General features: G+C 32.2%; 1 long non-coding RNA gene across 1 annotated transcript; it reads left to right on the top strand.

Moving 5' to 3' along the window:
- Window positions 1–1618: 1618 nt before the first annotated feature.
- LOC147760186 (uncharacterized) lies at window positions 1619–21099 on the top strand. Its single transcript, XR_015335718.1, has 3 exons — window positions 1619–2366; window positions 20006–20203; window positions 20480–21099. It is a non-coding gene; the product is annotated as an uncharacterized LOC147760186 (long non-coding RNA).
- The last annotated feature ends 1632 nt before the right edge of the window (window positions 21100–22731 follow it).

The following is a 22731-nucleotide window of genomic DNA, read 5'->3' as shown; positions in this document are numbered from 1 at the left end:
AAGACGAGTTTGAAGCCCAACCCCAGGTTGCCACTGAGAAACGCAACCGTCAAAGAAATAACTAAGACATTTTGTATATTTGGAAAGTCTTTATTTAGTGCCAAACAACTATCTATTAATTATATTTAAGTATTTCATTGTAAAACTACCAAGTTTAAGAACACTTAAATCACTACTTAATCACTTTGAATATCTGTAAGACATGCATATAAGACAAAGCTATATCTCTATAACATATACAACAAATGTATTACATTTCACCAATAAATGGTCAACTTAACTACTCGTTCATGGTTTGGTGTTATCAATATCTACAAGCATTTCTAAAAAAATTAGAACAAATTTGAGAAATTGACAGTAATTAAAGAGATATAAAGCAGTTCATCAATTATCACACAAAATGTGTGCGTCACCAACTTATAAGATCAATAACTTGTGGCTATTTCTATATTTACACGATGTATTTGATTTATCATTAGCAAAGCATAAAACATGGAAAAAGGAACATATATCATGAAAATCGCTGTCGGGAAAGTATATCAGTAAATTGTTTAACTTTCAAATGAACTTTCTAAACACTCACTTTTGTCATATTTAAGCTTTTCTGGACAATCAAATTTTCCATATTTATGCTTATCTTATTCGCAAGACAACGTAACGCCAAGTCACCACTAGTTACCTTGCTGGTACTTTCGCCCTAAAAAGTTCGGAAACATCGTTATTTTGAATAGTTATAAAATAACCATTATTATTTATGGTAAATATTTTAACCAAATATTGTTGGATAATGAACCCACCATTTGTTAATCTTTATTTACACAGAAGATTTTCCCAACACATTACATTTTTTTTATTATTGAGAACAAATTTTACGTTTCCGAACTTTCTTGGTCGCGTGTATGATAACCAACAATCTCCCAGGGCCGCTGATTCATGTGCACTTTTCTATGACGCAGGGCAGAAAATTACCATTGTTTGACTAGAAACATATCTGTGAAAACGTGTATCTAGTGAAAAACCAATCTGTGGCCCTGGTAGAGGGTAACCATTATTGTAGTACCATTTAACAAAGGCCACGTCGACAAACTTGAAGGTCTTACGAAAAAAGAGCACGTTGAAAGGCATAAGGGGCAGATATCTTTACTGAAATAAACTAAACCAGTATCTGACGACCACACAGTCTTAAACACGCCATGCTTCTAGTACTCAATGCCTTATTTTAAAGGTATCAACATGAGGTATCAACAGAACCATTAACATTTGTTTGAAAGAGTATTTTTTCGCTATCAGTTCGCCCCCTATGCCTTGAAGGGTTTACATTGTTGGCCAGTGAACCCACAATTTTTAAAACTCCGTCACACAAAGATCTGTACGTGTAGCTATAATTAAACTTATATATTCAACGGACTGAAATAGTACAACTGGACTAGTGAAATCGTTTTTAGAAATGGAAGTCTTATACAGTGTACCTACTGTCTGTTATGCTCTTTTTATTTCGACCTCAAACCGCTTACTACAAATATTTACATGTCAGTAAATAGGAATTTAAATGGGAGATTCCACAGCATTTCCCCTTTTTTGTCTGCTTCTAGTAAATATACTCCTGGTACGACTTCAACTGACGATATTTTTTCTACTAACGAAGTCCGAAATAGTTTTCATTTCCATAGGACGTGATAAGGTGAAGTAATGGAGGAAGCAAAATGTTGTGGGGGAAACACTGGGGAATGGCCAAACCATTTTTATGCATGCACGCGTCACAATACTTCTTATAAAATTAATTACAAATAAGTGAACATTAAATCCCTAACACTGATAAATTGAAACGTTATACCGAATTGGTTGAAACGTAAATATTCGTATACTTAGTGTCCAGACCGCCTCGCATCCACTCCCTGATCACGTAAGGTGTAACAACTCTTCCTAGAGAGTAGGTTCAATTTGCTTTATGGGGGAGGGGCTAAAGCTTTTCTGTTCAACTCTCACTCTTATCTGACAAGCAAAACTTGATTAAAATTTTACTAAAATCAAAATGCATATATATGTATATATAGTGCATTTGTGTTAAATATATTCCAAAAAAGAAACCAGAAGAAAACAGCCAAAATGAAATAATGTAATGAGGTCAATGGCGATTCTAAAATGGTCCACTGCTTTTATCTGAACAGTTTTCGCCATGTTTGACAAACTGGGCAGTACTATAACACCACCTGGAGGAAAATATGATCGTCTCTGTTGCAATAAGTACCTACCACATTATGATATCAACATACTACATGTAGCTGTATATGACATCTACGTCTTTGTATGTCCACACATGAATCTACAGTGTATGTACGGATGTATGTGAGCAAAAATCTAATAAGGTTGGTTTTTTAACGTTAGACCTACATCTGTGTTTCAGTCTAGAAAGAGCAACTTGATTATGATTGAAGTAAGCTTATCTGTTGACTGTGTGTAGTTGAAGTGAAGTTTTGAGAAGTGAAAACTAGACTTAAAAGACTGGCAAATTCTGATGATAAAAACAGTATGTTAATAATAATGAGAAATCAAGTCCAATGTTTGTGACATTTGTACAACTGAAGCTTAACAACTGTATAAATTTGAGATAAGCTTATCAGTTGATTGTGTATCATGAAAAAGATTTTTTGGACAATATGTTTTATTATTACATTAAAAAACTGGCAAATCACATGGCTTACAATAGTAAAGCATTAATAATTTTGACAAATCTAGTCCATTATTTGTGATACTTGTACAAATGCTGCTTAACAGCAACAGAAATGTGATAACTCATCAGTTACACTGTGTGATTACTGATGACTGTGTAACTGCATATTTTTAAAACATTTTAAAAGAGCGAAAATTACATTTAAAAAACTGCTAAATTCAACGGATTAAAATAGGTAAACGTTAATAACTCTGCGAGATGTACTGTCATGTTTGTAAAACTTGTACAACTGTGGCTTAATTAGCAACTGAAATAATCTAAAATAAGCTGATCTGTTAACTGTATGTAATGAAAGTAATATTTAGGACAACATATTTGAGAAAGCTGGCAAATTCCATGGATAAAAATAATTTTAAAAATCTAGTCCAATGTTTGTGAAATGTATACCACTTAAGTAAAAAAAAAAAAAAAAAAAAAAAAAAAAAAAACAAGTTAATCTGCTATGTGTAATTAAAGTGTTTTTTTTTTCACAATTCATTTGAGAAAGGTGAAAACCAGCTGGAGTAAGCACATTCTTATAGAAACTAAAAAGGGAAACCACCTTAAGTGTTGTGCTTGACAAAATACGGTAAACAACAGTTCTCAATTTTTTGAAGAATACATATATTACAATTCATAACAAATTGTGGGGAGAAGTAATGTTCAAATTCAAGGTTGCAGTAAGAATGAGAATATAGGACTTCCCATCCAAGTTCAATTGTATATATCAGAGCTAGGAAATTTAAAAAGTGCGCTTCATGCTAAAAGTAGGTCAAGGGTCAAATTCAAGGCCACAGGAAGACTGTCAACGTATGAGTTCTTATTCAAGTTCGGTAGTATCTGTGGGCATGCCAGTTTTGGAGACATAAGGGACAGAAAATTTGCAAAGTTCAGTTCATGGTGAAAAGTGGGCAAAGTAAATTTCAAGGTCATATATTGCCAGTATATTACTTCGTGTTCAAGTTTAATAGTAACTTTGGGCATGTATCTGGCCGTTTTGGAGATATAAGGGACAAAAAAGTTGCAAAGTTCAGTTCATGGTGAAAAGTAGGTCAGAGGTCAAATTCAAGGTGACAGATTGCCAGTATGTGACTTCCTATTCAAGTTTTATAGTAACTGTGGGCATATCTCTGGCAGTTTTGGAAATATAAGGGACAGAGAGTTGTGAAGTTCAGTTCAAATTGAAAATTAGGTCAAAGGTCAATCTCAAGGTGACAGATTGCAAGTATATGACTTCCTATTGAAGGTCTATAGTAACTATGGGGTTACCTCTAATTTTGGAGTTATTTCACATTTTATTTTCACCAATGGATATTGCATCATTGTACTTTCTGATATGTTGCAACTCGTATACCACTTGGAAAACAAAATCAGACACCATCCCCAGTGTTGTGCTTGACAAGATCTATAAAATGCACTAAACAAAAGGTTTCTAGCATTTATGGTTCCAGGATTAGAGATTGCAGTCAAGAAATCTGGCTGCTTCTCCCATAAAAATGCACCAACTGACCTCAAACTCACGAAGATGAAAGATAACCCTAAGGGTAATACCTGCCCATAATATTATAGAATAGGTCTGTGTAGATTCAGAAAATCAGCATGAATGAAAAAAAATTTAAAAGAAAATTTTGGCCCATTTAACCTTAAATGGGCATATTTTAAATCCCACATACCACTTTCAGTCATCCATAGAAACTTTTCCTGCAATGCCTTCAGTTTGGGAGATATTTTGCATTTCATTTTGCAAATTTTGGACAAGGGTGCAATGTGACGAACACCACACCTACACCCCAGCACCGCGCACCCAAAATTCACATGGATCAAGTTGAGATTATATCTGACCTACATACAAGAGACGTGGTGGCAGAGCACAATGTGCAATAAGACTTAAAATGTATCAAAATTACCATCATGAATATAATTAAATATTAACAATTTTGTCAATTATATTTTATTTCTTTTTAATTTTGAAAAAATGACATTTAACAACTGCAGATATCTGTGATAAGCTTATCAGTTGACTGTGTGTAACAGAAGTGTAGCTTATATGCGATTTGTATGAGAAGAGTGAGAATTATTGAAAACAAATATTTTAATACGCCAATATATCATATATATCATTCAATATATCATTCAGTCTCCAAAGAAATATCAAATGTGATAATTTGTTTGCTTGTGTAGAGGTGACAAATTGTCCAGAAATGTGACCTAGAAAACAACATATACCCATTTAAGACTTCTTACTACCAATACCAGGTGCAGATTCCTCCTTACAATCAATTTCTGGAATCGGGGTTTAGCACACCGGTTGACAAAATATATTTGAAAAAAGTGTAAATTAAATATTAAAAAGTGATAAATTTCCCAGATTAAAATAGTTAAACATAAATACTTTTGATAAGGTTTAGCTAAATAGATGACTGTGTTTAATAAAAAGGATATTTTCAGTCAATATATTTGAGAAGCTGAAAATAACATTGAAAAAAATGCCAAATTCGATAACTTAAAATAGTTAAACATTAATAATGTTGGCAAATCTACTCCAATACTTGTGAAATTTGTACAAATCATGCTTAACATCTAAAAAATCTGTGGAAAGCACATCAGTTGACAATGTCAAATGAAAAAGATTTTTTCAGAACATATATTTGAGAAAACTGAAAATGACATTGAAAAGACTGCCAAATTCCATGACTTACAATAGTTAAACATTAATAATTTTGACAAATCTGGTCCAATCTTTGTGAAATTTGTACAAATGATGCATAACAACAATAATAACTTCATCAGTTGACTGGGTTCTATGAATAAAATTTTTTCAGACAATATAATTGAGAAAAATGAATATTACATTAAAAAGACTGGCAATTTTCATGGTATAAAATAGTTAAATGTTAATAGTTTTGACAAATCTAGTCCAATATTTTTGAAATTTGTACAAATGATGCTTAAATCGATAAAAAATTCTGAAAAACTCATCAGTTGACTGTGTCTCATTAAAAATATTTTTAAGATCATATTAATTGGAGAAAACTGAAAATTACATTGAAAAGACTGCCAAATTCCATGGTCTAAAATAGTTAAACGTTAAAAATTTTGACAAATCTTGTCCAATATTTGTGGAATTTGGAGAGATGATGCTTAACAATAACAAAAATCTGTGATAAGTTTAACAGTTGACAGTGTGTAATAGAATTGTAGTTGTTTGACATTTTGTATGCGAAGAGTGAGAATTATCTACAATATTTTTTTTTCAATTTCAAAACATCTAATAAGACTCACATTAAACATCAAATATTATGATTTGAGTTTGTTTGTGTAAGAGGTGACAAATTACCCATAATTTACCTCTGGAAAAGAATATATACCAATTTAAGACATCTCCTTACTACCAATACCAGATGCAGATTCCTCCTTACAACCAGTTTCTGGAATCTGGTTTAGCACACCATTTGACAATGTCCTAAAGCTTGCCATATACCATGTATTGTACACATGGATGAGACATAGCATTGCTCTTGCTGTTTTCTTTTGCTGTCTGTTTTTTCTATAGTAATTAGCCCTGACCAGACAGGAAGAATCAGTTCAACAAAAAAGCCATCACGCTGTATGGAAAAGGTCACCTGGAAAAATAACAATATGTTTGATAAAAGTGAAAATTAAATTCTAAAAATTGACAAATTTCCCACACTAAAATAGTTAAACAATAATTTTGATAAACTTAACCTAAACAGTTGACTATGTCTAATAAAAAGGATATTTTCAGAACATATAAATTTGAGAAATACTGAAAATGACATTGAAAAGACTGCCAAATGCGGTGCCTTAAAATATTTAAATGTTAATAATTTTCACAAATCTTGTCCAATATTTGTGAAATTTAGACAGATGATGCATAACAATAATTAAAATCTGTGATAAGCTCATCAGTTGACTGTGTCTCATGAAAAACATTTTTCAGAGCAAATAAATGTGAGAAAACTGAAAATGGCACTGAAAAGACTGCCAAATTCTATGGTATAAAATAGTTAAAGGTTAATAATTTTCACAAATCTTGTCTAATATTTGTGAAATTTGGATAAATGATGCATAACAATAATAAAAATCTGTGAAAAGCTGAACAGTTGACTGTGTCTCATAAAAAATATTTTTTTGGACAATAAAATTGAGAAAACTGAAAATGACATTGAAAAGACTGCAAAATGCGGTGCCTTAAAATAGTTAAGTGTTAATAATTTTCACAAATCTTGTCCAATATTTTTGAAATTTGGACAGATGATTCATAACAATAATAAAAATCTGTGATAAGCTCATCAGTTGACGGTGACTCATGAAAAACATTTTTCAGAGCATATAAATGTGAGAAAACTGAAAATGACATTGAAAAGACTACAAAATGCGGTGCCTTAAAATAGTTAAACGTTAATAATTTTCACAAATCTTGTTCAATATTTGTGAAATTTGGAGAGATGATGCTTAACAATAATGAAAATCTGTGATAAACTCATCAGTTGACTGTGTCTCATGAAAAACATTTTTCAGAGCATATAAATGTGAGAAAACTGAAAATGACATTGAAAAGACTGCCAAATTCCATGGCTTAAAATAGTTAAATGTTAATAATTTTCACAAATCTTGTCTAATATTTGTGAAATTTGGATAGATGATGCATAACAACAATAAAAATCTGTGATTAGCTCATCAGTTGACTGTGTCTCATGAAAAAGATTTTTTTTTGGACAATAAAATTAAGAAAACTGAAAATGTCACTGAAACTAGAGGATCAGAGAGGCGATACCGCCTCCGAATATTGTACCACCAGCTGGAGCAAGCGCATTCGTATAGACCCCCACATACACAAAGTAAGGGACACAGCCACCAGTCTTGTGCTTGACAAGCTGTAAAAATGCAATCAACAAGAATTTTCAAAATATGCAAAAAAATATATATAACTTAAAATGGTACAATCAAAGTGAATTCATCGTAAGGTAGGTCAAAGGTCAATTTCAAGGTCACAGTAAATTGCCAGTATATGACTTCCTATTCAAGTTCAATAGTAACTATGGACCTATCTCTGCCAGTTTTGGAGATAAAAGGGAAGCAAAATTTGCAAAGTTCAGTTCATGGTGAAAAGTAGGTCAAAGGTCAATTTCAAGGTCACAGTAAGATTGCCAGTATATGACTTCCTATTCAACTTCAATAGTAACTATGGACCTATCTCTGCCAGTTTTGGAGATATAAGGGACTAAATGTTATAATTTTGGAGTGACCATAATGTGCCATAAATTTCCTACAGAAAAAAATAATTAAAATAAAGAAAAGGTCATTTTGGTCAAAATTCTTGAAATGGGAGGTGTTCTGAAATTCGAGATGTTCAAATTTGATGATATAATGTCATTTTTGACCACGAGTTGTCTGCTTTGCCAAGCCTTATGTTTTATTTTTCTGGAGTTCAAAATTTATTATCCATTACCGTACTGCACATTTTGCTTTCACCACCAATGTACTTTTTGATACAGCATAACTTTGGAGATAAAAGGGAAGCAAAATTTGCAAAGTTCAGTTCATGGTGAAAAGTAGGTCAAAGGTCAATTTTAATGTCACATTTAGATTGCCAGTATATGACTTCCTATTCAAGTTCTATAGTAATTATGGACCTATCTCTGCCAGTTTTGAAGAAAAAAGGGAAGCAAAATTTGCAAAGTTCAGTTCATGGTGAAAAGTAGGTCAAAGGTCAATTTTAAGGTCACAGTAAGATTGCCAGTATATGACTTCCTATTCAAGTTCAATAGTAACCATGGACATATTTCTGCCAGTTTTGAAGATAAAAGGGAAGCAAAATATGCAAAGTTCAGTTCATGGTGAAAAGAAGGTCAAAGGTCAATTTCAAGGTCACAGTAAATTGCCAGAATATGACTTCATATTTAACTTCAATAGTAACTATGGACCTATCTCTGCCAGGTTTGGAGTTAAAAGAGAAAGAAATTAGCAGAGTTCAGTTCATGATAATAAGAAGGTCAAAGGTCAATTTCAAGGTCACTCTTAGATTGCCAGGATATGACTTCCTATTCAAGTTCAATAGCAACTATGGACCTATCTCTGCCAGTTTTGGAGATAAAAGGGAACCAAAATTTGCAAAGTTCAATTCATGGTGAAAAGAAGGTCAAAGGTCAATTTCAAGGTCACATATAGATTGCCAGTATATGACTTCCTATTCAACTTCAATAGTAACTATGGACCTATCTCTGCCAGGTTTGGAGTTATAGGAGAAAGAAATTAACAGAGTTCAGTTCATGGTGAAAAGTAGGTCAAAGGTCAATTTTAAGGTCACATTAAGATTGCCAGTATATGACTTCCTATTCAAGTTCAATAGAAAATATGGACCTATCTCTGCCAGTTTTGGAGATAAAAGGGAAGCAAAATTTGCAGAGTTCAATTCATGGTGAAAAGTAGGTCAAAGGTCAATTTTAAGGTCACATTTAGATTGCCTGTATATGACTTCCTATTCAAGTTCAATAGAAACTATGGACCTATCTCTGCCAGTTTTGGAGATAAAAGGGAAGCAAAATTTGCAAAGTTCAATTCATGGTGAAAAGTAGGTCAAAGGTCAATTTTAAGGTCACATCTAGATTGCCAGTATATGACTTCCTATTCAAGTTCAATAGTAACTATGGACCTATCTCTGCCAGTTTTGGAGATAAAAGGGAAGGAAAATTTGCAAAGTTAAGTTCATGGTGAAAAGTAGGTCAAAGGTCAATTTCAAAGGTCACAGTAAGATTGCCAGTATATGACTTCCTATTCAACTTCAATAGTAACTATGGACCTTTCTCCACCAGTTTTGGAGATATGAGGGACTAAATGTTAAAATTTTGGAGTTACCAAAATGTGCCATAAATTTCCTACAGAAAAAAATTAATTAAAATAAAGAAAAGGTCATTTTGGTCAAAATTCTTGAAATGGGAGGTGCTCTGAAGTTCCAGAAGTTCAAATTTGATGAAATAATGTCATTTTTGACCACAAGTTGTCTGCTTTGCCAAGCCTTATATTTTTTTTTTCTGGAGTTCAAAATTTATTATCCATTACCGTATTGCACATTTTGCTTTCACCACCAATATGTACTTTTTGATACAGCGTAACTCGAAAACCGTATGGAATACAAAAAAACGGAGACCACTTCCAGTGTTGGGCTTTACATGCTCTACAAAATGCAAAAAAGAATGGGTCTCTAGCGTTAACGGTTCCCAAATTAGAGACAGTTTTCAGTTTCGGTATCTTATGGCCGCTACTCCTGTGAAAATGCACCGATTGACCCCAAATTAACGGAGATGAAAGATGACCTGAAGGGTAACAACTTCCAATAATATTATTGGTTAAGTCTGTGTGGTGTCTGAATAACAGGGCAAATAATTTTTTTTTCGTAAAAAAATTAATTTTTTTAAAAATTTTTGCCCGTTTGACCTTGAAATAAAGGTCAAAGGTCAAATCCAAGGGCATATTTGAAATCTACACATGTGACTTTTGGAAAGCCGTCTGTAGAAATTTTTCCCATAATTCCATCCGTAGGGTAGATAATTAGCATTTAATTTTGCCATTTTTAGACAAGGGTGCATTGCAATGAGTGCCACACCTAGACCCCAATACCGACAAAGCCCAAATTTTACGTGGAACGAGTTGAGATTATAGGTGACCTAAATCCAAGAGATGGGTACGGGGGCCCTTACCGTCTGGGAGGAGAAGCGGTAACGGTAGCCGTCCGGCGGAACGATCCGGCGGAACGATCCGGACGGGACTAAAACCATGTGTACCGCCAGCGCTAACGCTGGTGGTACAATGACTGCCAAATTCCATGGCTTAAAATAGTTAAACGTTAATAATTTTCACAAATCTTGTCTAATATTTGTGAAATTTAGATAGATGATAGATGATGCATAACAACAATAAAAATCTGTGATAAGCTCATCAGTTGACTGTGTCTCATGAAAAACATTTTTCAGAGCATATAAATGTGAGAAAACTGAAAATGGCATTGCAAAGACTGCCAAATTCCATTGCTTAAAATAGTTAAACGTTAATAATTTTCACAAATCTTGTCTAATATTTGTGAAATTTAGATAGATGATGCATAACAACAATAAAATTCTGTGATAAGCTCATCAGTTGACTGTGTCTCATTAAAAAGATTTTTTTGGACAATAAATTTGAGAAAATTGAAAATGACACTGAGAAGACTGCAAAAGGCGGTGCCTGAAAATAGTTAAACGTTAATAATTTTCACAAAACTTGTTCAATATTTTTGAAATTTGGAGAGATGATGCTTAACAATAACAAAAATCTGTGATAAGCTTAACAGTTGACAATGTGTGATAGAATTGTAGTTGTTTGACATTTTGTATGTGAAGAGTGAGAATTATCTACAATATTTTTTTTTCGATTTCACAACATCTAATTAGACTCACATTAAACATTAAATATTATGATTTGAGTTTGTTTGTGTAAGAGGTGACAAATTACCCATAATTTTCCTCTGGAAAAGAATATATACCCATTTAAGACATCTCCTTACTACCAATACCAGATACAGATTCCTCCTTACAATCGGTTTCTGAAATAGGGTTTAGCACACCATTTGATAATGTCCTAAAGCTTGCCATATACCATCTATTGTGCACATGGATGAGACATAGCATTGCTCTTGCTGTTGTCTTTTGCTGTCTGTTTTTTCTATAGGAATTAGCCCTGACCAGACAGGAAGAATCGGTTCACCAAAAAAGCCATCACGCTGTATGGAAAAGGTCACCTGGAAAAATAACAATATGTTTGATAAAAGTGAAAATTAAATTCTAAAAATTGACAAATTTCCCACACTAAAATAGTTGAACAATAATTTTGATAAACTTAACCTAAACAGTTGACTATGTCTAATAAAAAGGATATTTTCAGAACATATAAATTTGAGAAATACTGAAAATGACATTGAAAAGACTGCCAAATGCGGTGCCTTAAAATAGTTAAATGTTAATAATTTTCACAAATCTTGTCCAATATTTGTGAAATTTGGACAGATGATGCATAACAATAATAAAAATCTGTGATAAGCTCATCAGTTGACTATGACCCATGAAAAACATTTTTCAGAGCAAATAAATGTGAGAAAACTGAAAATGGCACTGAAAAGACTGCCAAATTCTATGGTATAAAATAGTTAAAGGTTAATAATTTTCACAAATCTTGTCTAATATTTGTGAAATTTGGATAGATGATGCATAACAACAATAAAAATCTGTGATTAGCTCATCAGTTGACTGTGTCTCATGAAAAAGATTTTTTTTGGACAATAAAATTGAGAAAACTGAAAATGTCACTGAAATGACTGCCAAATTCCATGGCTTAAAATAGTTAAACGTTAATAATTTTCACAAATCTTGTCTAATATTTGTGAAATTTAGATAGATGATGCATAACAATAATAAAAATCTAAGATAAGCTGATCAGTTGACTGTGTCTCATGAAAAACATTTTTCAGAGCATATAAATGTGAGAAAACTGAAAATGACATTGCAAAGACTGCCAAATTCCATTGCTTAAAATAGTTAAACGTTAATAATTTTCACAAATCTTGTCTAATATTTGTGAAATTTAGATAGATGATGCATAACAACAATAAAATTCTGTGATAAGCTCATCAGTTGACTGTGTCTCATTAAAAAGATTTTTTTGGACAATAAATTTGAGAAAATTGAAAATGACACTGAGAAGACTGCAAAAGGCGGTGCCTGAAAATAGTTAAACGTTAATAATTTTCACAAAACTTGTTGCCTTAAAATAGTTAAATGTTAATAATTTTCACAAATCTTGTCCAATATTTGTGAAATTTGGACAGATGATGCATAACAATAATAAAAATCTGTGATAAGCTCATCAGTTGACTGTGACCCATGAAAAACATTTTTCAGAGCAAATAAATGTGAGAAAACTGAAAATGGCACTGAAAAGACTGCCAAATTCTATGGTATAAAATAGTTAAAGGTTAATAATTTTCACAAATCTTGTCTAATATTTGTGAAATTTGGCTAGATGATGCATAACAACAATAAAAATCTGTGAATAGCTCAACAGTTGACTGTGTCTCATTAAAAAGTTTTTTTTGGACAATAAAATTGAGAAAACTGAAAATGTCACTGAAACGACTACCAAATTCCATGGCTTAAAATAGTTAAACGTTAATAATTTTCACAAATCTTGTCTAATATTTGTGAAATTTGGATAGATGATGCATAACAACAATAAAATTCTGTGATAAGCTCATCAGTTGACTGTGTCTCATTAAAAAGATTTTTTTGGACAATAAATTTGAGAAAATTGAAAATGACACTGAGAAGACTGCAAAAGGCGGTGCCTGAAAATAGTTAAACGTTAATAATTTTCACAAAACTTGTTCAATATTTGTGAAATTTGGAGAGATGATGCTTAACAATAACAAAAATCTGTGATAAGCTTAACAGTTGACAGTGTGTGATAGAATTGTAGTTGTTTGACATTTTGTATGCGAAGAGTGAGAATTATCTACAATATTTTTTTTTCAATTTCACAACATCTAATTAGACTCACATTAAACATCAAATATTATGATTTGAGTTTGTTTGTGTAAGAGGTGACAAATTACCCATAATTTTCCTCTGGAAACACACACCATTTGACAATGTCCTAAAGCTTGCCATATACCATCTATTGTACACATGGATGAGACATAGCATTGCTCTTGCTGTTTTCTTGTGCTGTCTGTTTTTTCTATAGTAATTAGCCCTGACCAGACAGGAAGAATCAGTTCAACAAAAAAGCCATCACGCTGTATGGAAAAGGTCACCTGGAAAAATAACAATATGTTTGATAAAAGTGAAAATTAAATTCTAAAAATTGACAAATTTCCCACACTAAAATAGTTGAACAATAATTTTGATAAACTTAAGCTAAACAGTTGACTATGTCTAATAAAAAGGATATTTTCAGAACATATAAATTTGAGAAATACTCAAAATGACATTGAAAAGACTGCCAAATGCGGTGCCTTAAAATAGTTAAATGTTAATAATTTTCACAAATCTTGTCCAATATTTGTGAAATTTGGACAGATGATGCATAACAATAATAAAAATCTGTGTTAAGCTCATCAGTTGACTATGACCCATGTAAAACATTTTTCAGGGCAAATAAATGTGAGTAAACTGCAAATGGCACTGAAAAGACTGCCAAATGCGGTGCCTTAAAATAGTTAAATGTTAATAATTTTCACAAATCTTGTCTAATATTTGTGAAATTTGGATAGATGATGCATAACAACAATAAAAATCTGTGATTAGCTCATCAGTTGACTGTGTCTCATGAAAAAGATTTTTTTTGGACAATAAAATTGAGAAAACTGAAAATGTCACTGAAATGACTGCCAAATTCCATGGCTTAAAATAGTTTAACGTTAATAATTTTCACAAATCTTGTCTAATATTTGTGAAATTTGGGTAGATGATGCATAACAATAATAGAAATCTGTGATAAGCTCATCAGTTGACTGTGTCTCATGAAAAACATTTTTCACGGCATATAAATGTGAGAAAACTGAAAATGACATTGCAAAGACTGCGAAATTCCATGGCTTAAAATAGTTAAACGTTAATAATTTTCACAAATCTTGTCTAATATTTGTGAAATTTGGATAGATGATGCATAACAACAATAAAATCCTGTGATAAGCTCATCAGTTGACTGTGTCTCATTAAAAAAATTTTTTTGGACAATAAATTTGAGAAAATTGAAAATGACACTGGGAAGACTGCAAAAGGCGGTGCCTGAAAATAGTTAAACGTTAATAATTTTCACAAAACTTGTTCAATATTTGTGAAATTTAGAGAGATGATGCTTAACAATAACAAAAATCTGTGATAAGCTTAACAGTTGACAGTGTGTGATAGAATTGTAGTTGTTTGACTTTTTGTATGCAAAGAGTGAGAATTATCTACAATATTTTTTTTTCGATTTCACAACATCTAATTAGACTCACATTAAACATCAAATATTATGATTTGAGTTTGTTTGTGTAAGAGGTGACAAATTACCCATAATTTTCCTCTGGAAAAGAATATATACCCATTTAAGACATCTCCTTACTACCAATACCAGATACAGATTCCTCCTTACAATCGGTTTCTGAAATAGGGTTTAGCACACCATTTGATAATGTCCTAAAGCTTGCCATATACCATCTATTGTGCACATGGATGAGACATAGCATTGCTCTTGCTGTTGTCTTTTGCTGTCTGTTTTTTCTATAGGAATTAGCCCTGACCAGACAGGAAGAATCGGTTCACCAAAAAAGCCATCACGCTGTATGGAAAAGGTCACCTGGAAAAATAACAATATGTTTGATAAAAGTGAAAATTAAATTCTAAAAATTGACAAATTTCCCACACTAAAATAGTTGAACAATAATTTTGATAAACTTAACCTAAACAGTTGACTATGTCTAATAAAAAGGATATTTTCAGAACATATAAATTTGAGAAATACTCAAAATGACATTGAAAAGACTGCCAAATGCGGTGCCTTAAAATAGTTAAATGTTAATAATTTTCACAAATCTTGTCCAATATTTGTGAAATTTGGACAGATGATGCATAACAATAATAAAAATCTGTGATAAGCTCATCAGTTGACTGTGTCTCATGAAAAACATTTTTCAGAGCAAATAAATGTGAGAAAACTGAAAATGGCACTTAAAAGACTGCCAAATTCTATGGTATAAAATAGTTAAACGTTAATAATTTTCACAAATCTTGTCTAATATTTGTGAAATTTGGATAGATGATGCATAACAACAATAAGAATCTGTGATTAGCTCATCAGTTGACTGTGTCTCATGAAAAAGATTTTTTTTGGACAATAAATTTGAGAAAACTGAAAATGACACTGAAACGACTGCTCAATTCCATGGCTTAAAATAGTTGAACGTTAATACTTTTTACAAATCTTGTCTAATATTTGTGAAATTTGGATAGATGATGCATAACAAAAATAAAAATCTGTGATTAGCTCATCAGTTGACTGTGTCTCATGAAAAAGTTTTTTTTGGACAATAAAATTGAGAAAACTGAAAATGTCACTGAAATGACTGCCAAATTCCATGGCTTAAAATAGTTAAACGTTAATAATTTTCACAAATCTTGTCTAATATTTGTGAAATTTAGATAGATGATGCATAACAATAATAGAAATCTGTGATAAGCTCATCAGTTGACTGTGTCTCATGAAAAACATTTTTCACGGCATATAAATGTGAGAAAACTGAAAATGACATTGCAAAGACTGCCAAATTCCATGCTTAAAATAGTTAAACGTTAATAATTTTCACAAATCTTGTCTAATATTTGTGAAATTTGGATGAATGATGCATAACAACAATAAAAATCTGTAATTAGCTCATCAGTTGACTGTGTCTCATGAAAAAGATTTTTTTTGGACAATAAATTTGAGAAAACTGAAAATGGCACTGAAAAGACTGCCAAATTCTATGGTATAAAAAAGTTAAACGTTAATAATTTTCACAAATCTTGTCTAATATTTGTGAAATTTGGATAAATGATGCATAACAACAATAAAAATCTGTGATTAGCTCGTCAGTTGACTTTGTCTCATGCAAAAGTTTTTTTTGGACAATAAAATTGAGAAAACAAAATGTCACTGAAACGACTGATAAATTCCATGGCTTAAAATAGTTAAACGTTAATAATTTTTACAAATCTTGTCTAATATTTGTGAAATTTGGGTAGATGATGCATAACAATAATAAAAATCTGTGATAAGCTCATCAGTTGACTGTGTCTCATGAAAAACATTTTTCACGGCATATAAATGTGAGAAAACTGAAAATGACATTGCAAAGACTGCGAAATTCCATGGCTTAAAATAGTTAAACGTTAATAATTTTCACAAATCTTGTCTAATATTTGTGAAATTTGGATAGATGATGCATAACAACAATAAAATTCTGTGATAAGCTCATCAGTTGACTGTGTCTCATTAAAAAAATTTTTTTGGACAATAAATTTGAGAAAATTGAAAATGACACTGGGAAGACTGCAAAAGGCGGTGCCTGAAAATAGTTAAACGTTAATAATTTTCACAAAACTTGTTCAATATTTGTGAAATTTAGAGAGATGATGCTTAACAATAACAAAAATCTGTGATAAGCTTAACAGTTGACAGTGTGTGATAGAATTGTAGTTGTTTGACTTTTTGTATGCAAAGAGTGAGAATTATCTACAATATTTTTTTTCAATTTCACAACATCTAATTAGACTCACATTAAACATCAAATATTATGATTTCAGTTTGTATGTGTAAGAGGTGACAAATTAACCATAATTTTCCTCTGGAAAAGAATATATACCCATTTAAGACATCTCCTTACTACCAATACCAGATGCAGATTCCTCCTTACAATCGGTTTCTGGAATAGGGTTTAGCACACCATTTGACAATGTCCTAAAGCTTGCCATATACCATCTATTGTACACATGGATGAGACATAGCATTGCTCTTGCTGTTGTCTTTTGCTGTCTGTTTTTTCTATAGGAATTAGCCCTGACCAGACAGGAAGAATCAGTTCACCAAAAAAGCCATCACGCTGTATGGAAAAGGTCACCTGGAAAAATAACAATATGTTTGATAAAAGTGAAAATTAAATTCTAAAAATTGACAAATTTCCCACACTAAAATAGTTAAACAATAATTTTGATAAACTTAACCTAAACAGTTGACTATGTCTAATAAAAAGGATATTTTCAGAACATATAAATTTGAGAAATACTCAAAATGACATTGAAAAGACTGCCAAATGCGGTGCCTTAAAATAGTTAAATGTTAATAATTTTCACAAATCTTGTCCAATATTTGTGAAATTTAGACAGATGATGCATAACAATACTAAATATCTGTGATAAGCTCATCAGTTGACTGTGTCTCATGAAAAACATTTTTCAGAGCAAATAAATGTGAGAAAACTGAAAATGGCACTGAAAAGACTGCCAAATTCTATGGTATAAAATAGTTAAACGTTAATAATTTTCACAAATCTTGTCTAATATTTGTGAAATTTAGAGAGATGATGCATAACAACAATAAAAATCTGTGATTAGCTCATCAGTTGACAGTGTGTGATAGAATTGTAGTTGTTTGACATTTTGAATGCGAAGAGTGAGAATTATCTACAATATTTTTTTTTCAATTTCACAACATCTAATTAGACTCACATTAAACATCAAATATTATGATTTGAGTTTGTTTGTGTAAGAGGTGACAAATTAACCATAATTTTCCTCTGGAAAAGAATATGTACCCATTTAAGACATCTCCTTACTACCAATACCAGATGCAGATTCCTCCTTACAATTTGTTTTTGGAATTGAGGTTTAGCATACCATTTGACAATGTCCCAAAGCTTGCCTACCATCTATTGTAGACATGGATGACACAATCCATTGCTCTTGCTATTGTCTTTTGCTGCCTGTTTTTTCTATAGGAATTGGCCATGACCAGACAGGAAGTATCAGTTCACCAAAAAAGCCCCCACGCTGTATGGAAAAGGTCACCTGGAAGAGAAATGTACAATGTATTTAAAAAAAATATGGAAATTAAAATTTAAAAAGTGATAAATTTATCAGACTAATATAGCTAAACATTAATAATTTTGATTGTGTCTAATGGAAAGGCTCATCTGGAAAAAGAACAGTAAGTTTGAAAAAAAGTGAAAATATTGCCAGTTTTCAAGATATAAGGGATAGAAAATTTGCAAAGCTCAGTTCATGGTGAAAATTAGGTCAAAAGGTCAATTTCAGGATCACAGTTAGATTGGCAGTATATGGCATCCTATTCAAGTTCAATGAGGGTAAGAAATACTCCCCCTTAATCACCAATCACGAAGAATTAAAACAGGTCAATCACCAATCACGAAGATATATTCAGGTCAATCACCAATCACGAAGATTTGAGAGCTATCACCATTCATCAAGATAGAAAATTGCTATACTTGCAGGAATGCAAAGAATTCATAACATTCCCAGAATAATTAATTTCGTATGTTGAATGACATGAATCGTCTGTTTAGAGATATTCAGCCATTCTTATTGGTCAGGATTCCCGTGACAGAGACTAAGGCGATGATATACGAATAGAACAGGAAAGTAGCAAACTACTCACATTTCCACTTTTCTACCTGCCTTGTTTGAAGAGTTTGTTGAATTTATCTCCAGTGAATGATCGCCCTACAATCATGATACAAAGTTTGGGACTATCTAGAACAAATTCCTCTAATGCTAATTAAACATTTTTACGAATCACGTTGATGAATTCATACCAATTAATAACGCGGAACAAAGAAGTTCCTGAATCATGTTTCACGCAGAATATTGCGCTCCAATAATGTACCACGCTCGAAAAATAAGGCCAGTCACGTGTAACGCAAAAGGTATTAATTATGGGTGTATCTTTGCCAGTTTTGGAGACATGAAGATTGGAAAACTTGCAAAGTGCAGTTCATAATGAAAAGTAGGTCAAAGGTCAATTTTAAGGTCACAGTTAGATTACCAGTATATGACTTCCTTAGTTCAATAGTAACTATGTGCATATCTCTGCTAATTTGGGAATAATTCACATTTCATTTTCACCACTGAATATTGCAACATTGTATTTTTTTATATAGTGCAATGAAAAAACCACGTCGAAAACAAAAAAAAAAAAAAAGGACACCACCTCCAGTATTACATTTGACAAGTTCTACAAAAAATGCAAAAAACAAAAGGTCTCTAGCTTTTACGGTTCCAGAATTAGAGAGAGTTTTCAGTTTCCGTATCTAATGATTGCTTCTCCCATGAAAATGCACCAATTAACCCCAAACTCCCAAAGATGAAAGGAGTTGCTGATTGTAATCCCTCACTATAATGTGACAGCTTAGGTCTGTGTAGTTTCTGAAAATTGGTACAAACAATTGATCATCAGCTGAGTTTATTTTTCCAAATGAAAGTCATTGACATAGGAACTGTAAAGGTAAAAGTCAGGCTCTTTAAGTTTATTTATGATAACTATGTCACTTATTAAATTTAGTGCTAATGATTTAACTTACGGTACTTTTCAAAAGTTTTAAGTTTTTGCTATAACATACTGAAACAAACAAGAAGTATAGCTTTCAGTTTAAGGTTGACAAAAATAGTTTTCTGTTATTAATTTATGCAAATTAAACATGACTTCCAGCCAGTTGTGGATAGCTGCAAAATGGACTTGAAGGTCATTAAAGATGGATCTATGCATCTAGACCTTTAGCAAACAATTAGAGGAGCACCTTATTGGAGCTACTTTCAAAGTGAACCATGTGGTTGCACACTCAAAGTACAAGACTGAGGTTACTAAAAGGGATTCCATCCAAGCTATGCTTGATAATTCTGAAAAAAGGTAATTAATATTTTGATTTTAAACCCATATGATATTGATTGATTTCACCAATACATTACAAGTTGTGCCATTAAAGATTATGAGTTTTCTTAAATTATTCATTCCTTTTAAGTACTCGCTTTGATTTATAACAAATTTAATGACTTTTTCAATTATAGCCAAATATTATTATGTATAATTATTTTTAAATCAATAATTTAATTTTTCTTTTTATTAAAAAGAAGTTTTTACTTTGTGTGCATCTTAGAATTTAGTTCTGTATTGTATTATTCCCAGATTCCCTGACCAGGAGCTGATGTCCTCTTTCTGTGTTTTGGGGATGAAGCCCATTTCTCTACTCAGTCAGGATGAGCTGCAGTATTGGGGGGATGAATCCATGGAAATGCTGACATCTCACTTTGGGGAGAAAATGCACACAATGAATTCAAAGGAATCTGTGTCCAAGACCCTTATTGATGCTCAAGAGGTGAAGAAAGAATGGAGAATTATAAAAAATGATCTTCTCACTCAGTGTTACCCAAGGCATTCAACTGCAAAACTCTGGGAATTGATAGCTACTGATCATAAGGATCAATTTCCAAATCTCATAATGTTAGCCTTTTTGGCACTGGCACATCCAGTGCACACAGCGGATTGGAAAAAAATTAATTACAACTGCACTAAGAAATAGACTCAATCCAGAGAAAATTGATGCACTCATTAGAATAAAAATAGAAAGAAGGGATTACTTTGATTTTGTTAGTTGTCTCAAAAAATGGAGGCAAAAAAAGCAGAGGGTGATTTTCCACAATCATAAGTAAACTGACTTTGCTTTTAAGAGACAGTGCATGAGAATTAAACTGTTGTTTCTGTCAATAAAACAGGCCCTCCTGATATGGATGTGGTTTGAAACATCACTAGGGATTTTATTGTTATTAAAGAGAAAAAAAATCAGATTGAATAAAAAAAAAAGGAATAAAGCACCAAATCAATATGTAATTTACCTCTAGTATTATAATATTGATGACCATCAAACGTATTAAAACATGATTACCAAAAAAAATCCCACTCATAGGCAAAAATCCCACTGCTTCATTTCCAGTGGGATAAAATATCCCTGCATTTAGCATAGTTACACTCCTCACATATGTATATATTTGACATGAGGACTATAATGGAAGGGCAGCATTAACCCTCTGCCACCCAAAGGCACTTGTGATGACACAAAAACGTAAATTTAACTGATGGTTTAAAAAGTATAAATTTACGAAAATCTTATTCGTGTAACACAATAGAAAAAAAATTATCTAAGCTATATTTTGGTAAATTTGACATTGATCTTTAAATTTGAATAAAGGTTCCTTTACAGGACCGTAGCCAGAAATTTCAAAAGGGGGGGTTGTTTTTCTGAAAAAGTGGACCTTTAAACATGAAACTTTCATGTACCTTAATTAAACTTCACCTAGAGGGGACCTATTCCCTTCAAAAGGGGGGTTCTTTCGAACTCCCCGAACCCCCCCTGGCTACGGGCCTGCTTTATTAGTGCAATCTTTGCCATAAACTTTTCAGTTTTCTGGCCAATTGGACCACCAGTTTCCTAAAATCTACTGGATTTACTGAGGTCCAAGTAAATTTTTGAATAAACTACACATTTTCACCTATTGCATTACTATTTGTAATAACAAGACACAGGTTTTGTCACATTTTTTCTTTAGAATCATCATATAACAGTTAAATTGAACAAAAAAATAGATCAAAAGTCACCTATCTGGTGCATACCTAGTGTCATTATTATTTTCTTAGCACCTAGCCAGTGCCAGCTTGCAAGGTCTATAATTATACATGGCACAGGGCTGCAATACTGCACAACCTATTTTCTTGTGTGAAAAATAGGCAATGTGTATGACCGTAGATGATCTATTTCACTGGCCAGTCATTTTAAACTAAAAATGGAATAAACATAGAATCCATGGGTCAAGCAGTTAGTGAGTAGGAGAAAATTGCTCCTTACCCCAGGAAAATTCATTGGGGGGGGGGGGGTTAGATCCAGTGGAGAACTTTTTCTAACTACAAGCAATAAGTTGAACAAATGCCATGAACAGTTTTTAAATAATGTGACCTTTAAAAAGTTCGAATCAATTGCAGCTAAACAGTGTTATGCTCATGACATTTTGGCTATATTTTCAGCTTTTCACTTTTACTTTTTTTTTAATACTTTAAACTTTTTTTTTGCAGTTACGAACAACCTTGTGGGGAGATAAAACAGTTTTATAAGTTTTACATTGCAGCAGTTTTTACAAAATGTCTTAAATTTCATTCAAAAATTTTAAAATGGCCCATAAGGCCATATTTGACAATCATGCTGCAACAGATGGGTATCCACGGAAGTTTTGTTACTATGGACACACATTCTAAGAAAGATATAATTAAAGTTATCTAGGCATGTAATTTCCTACTTTTCCACTCACATATATATATTGTATACCTAATCCCGCCAGGTGTCCAGTAACATTTAAAATCTAAAATCTGGAGATTCTAAACTTTTGCTC

Source organism: Lingula anatina, chromosome 8 (assembly GCF_051362555.1).
Source record: "Lingula anatina isolate TDL-2025a chromosome 8, LinAna3.0, whole genome shotgun sequence".
NCBI lineage: Eukaryota > Metazoa > Brachiopoda > Lingulata > Lingulida > Lingulidae > Lingula > Lingula anatina.
This window is presented reverse-complemented; position numbering and strand designations above follow the sequence as displayed.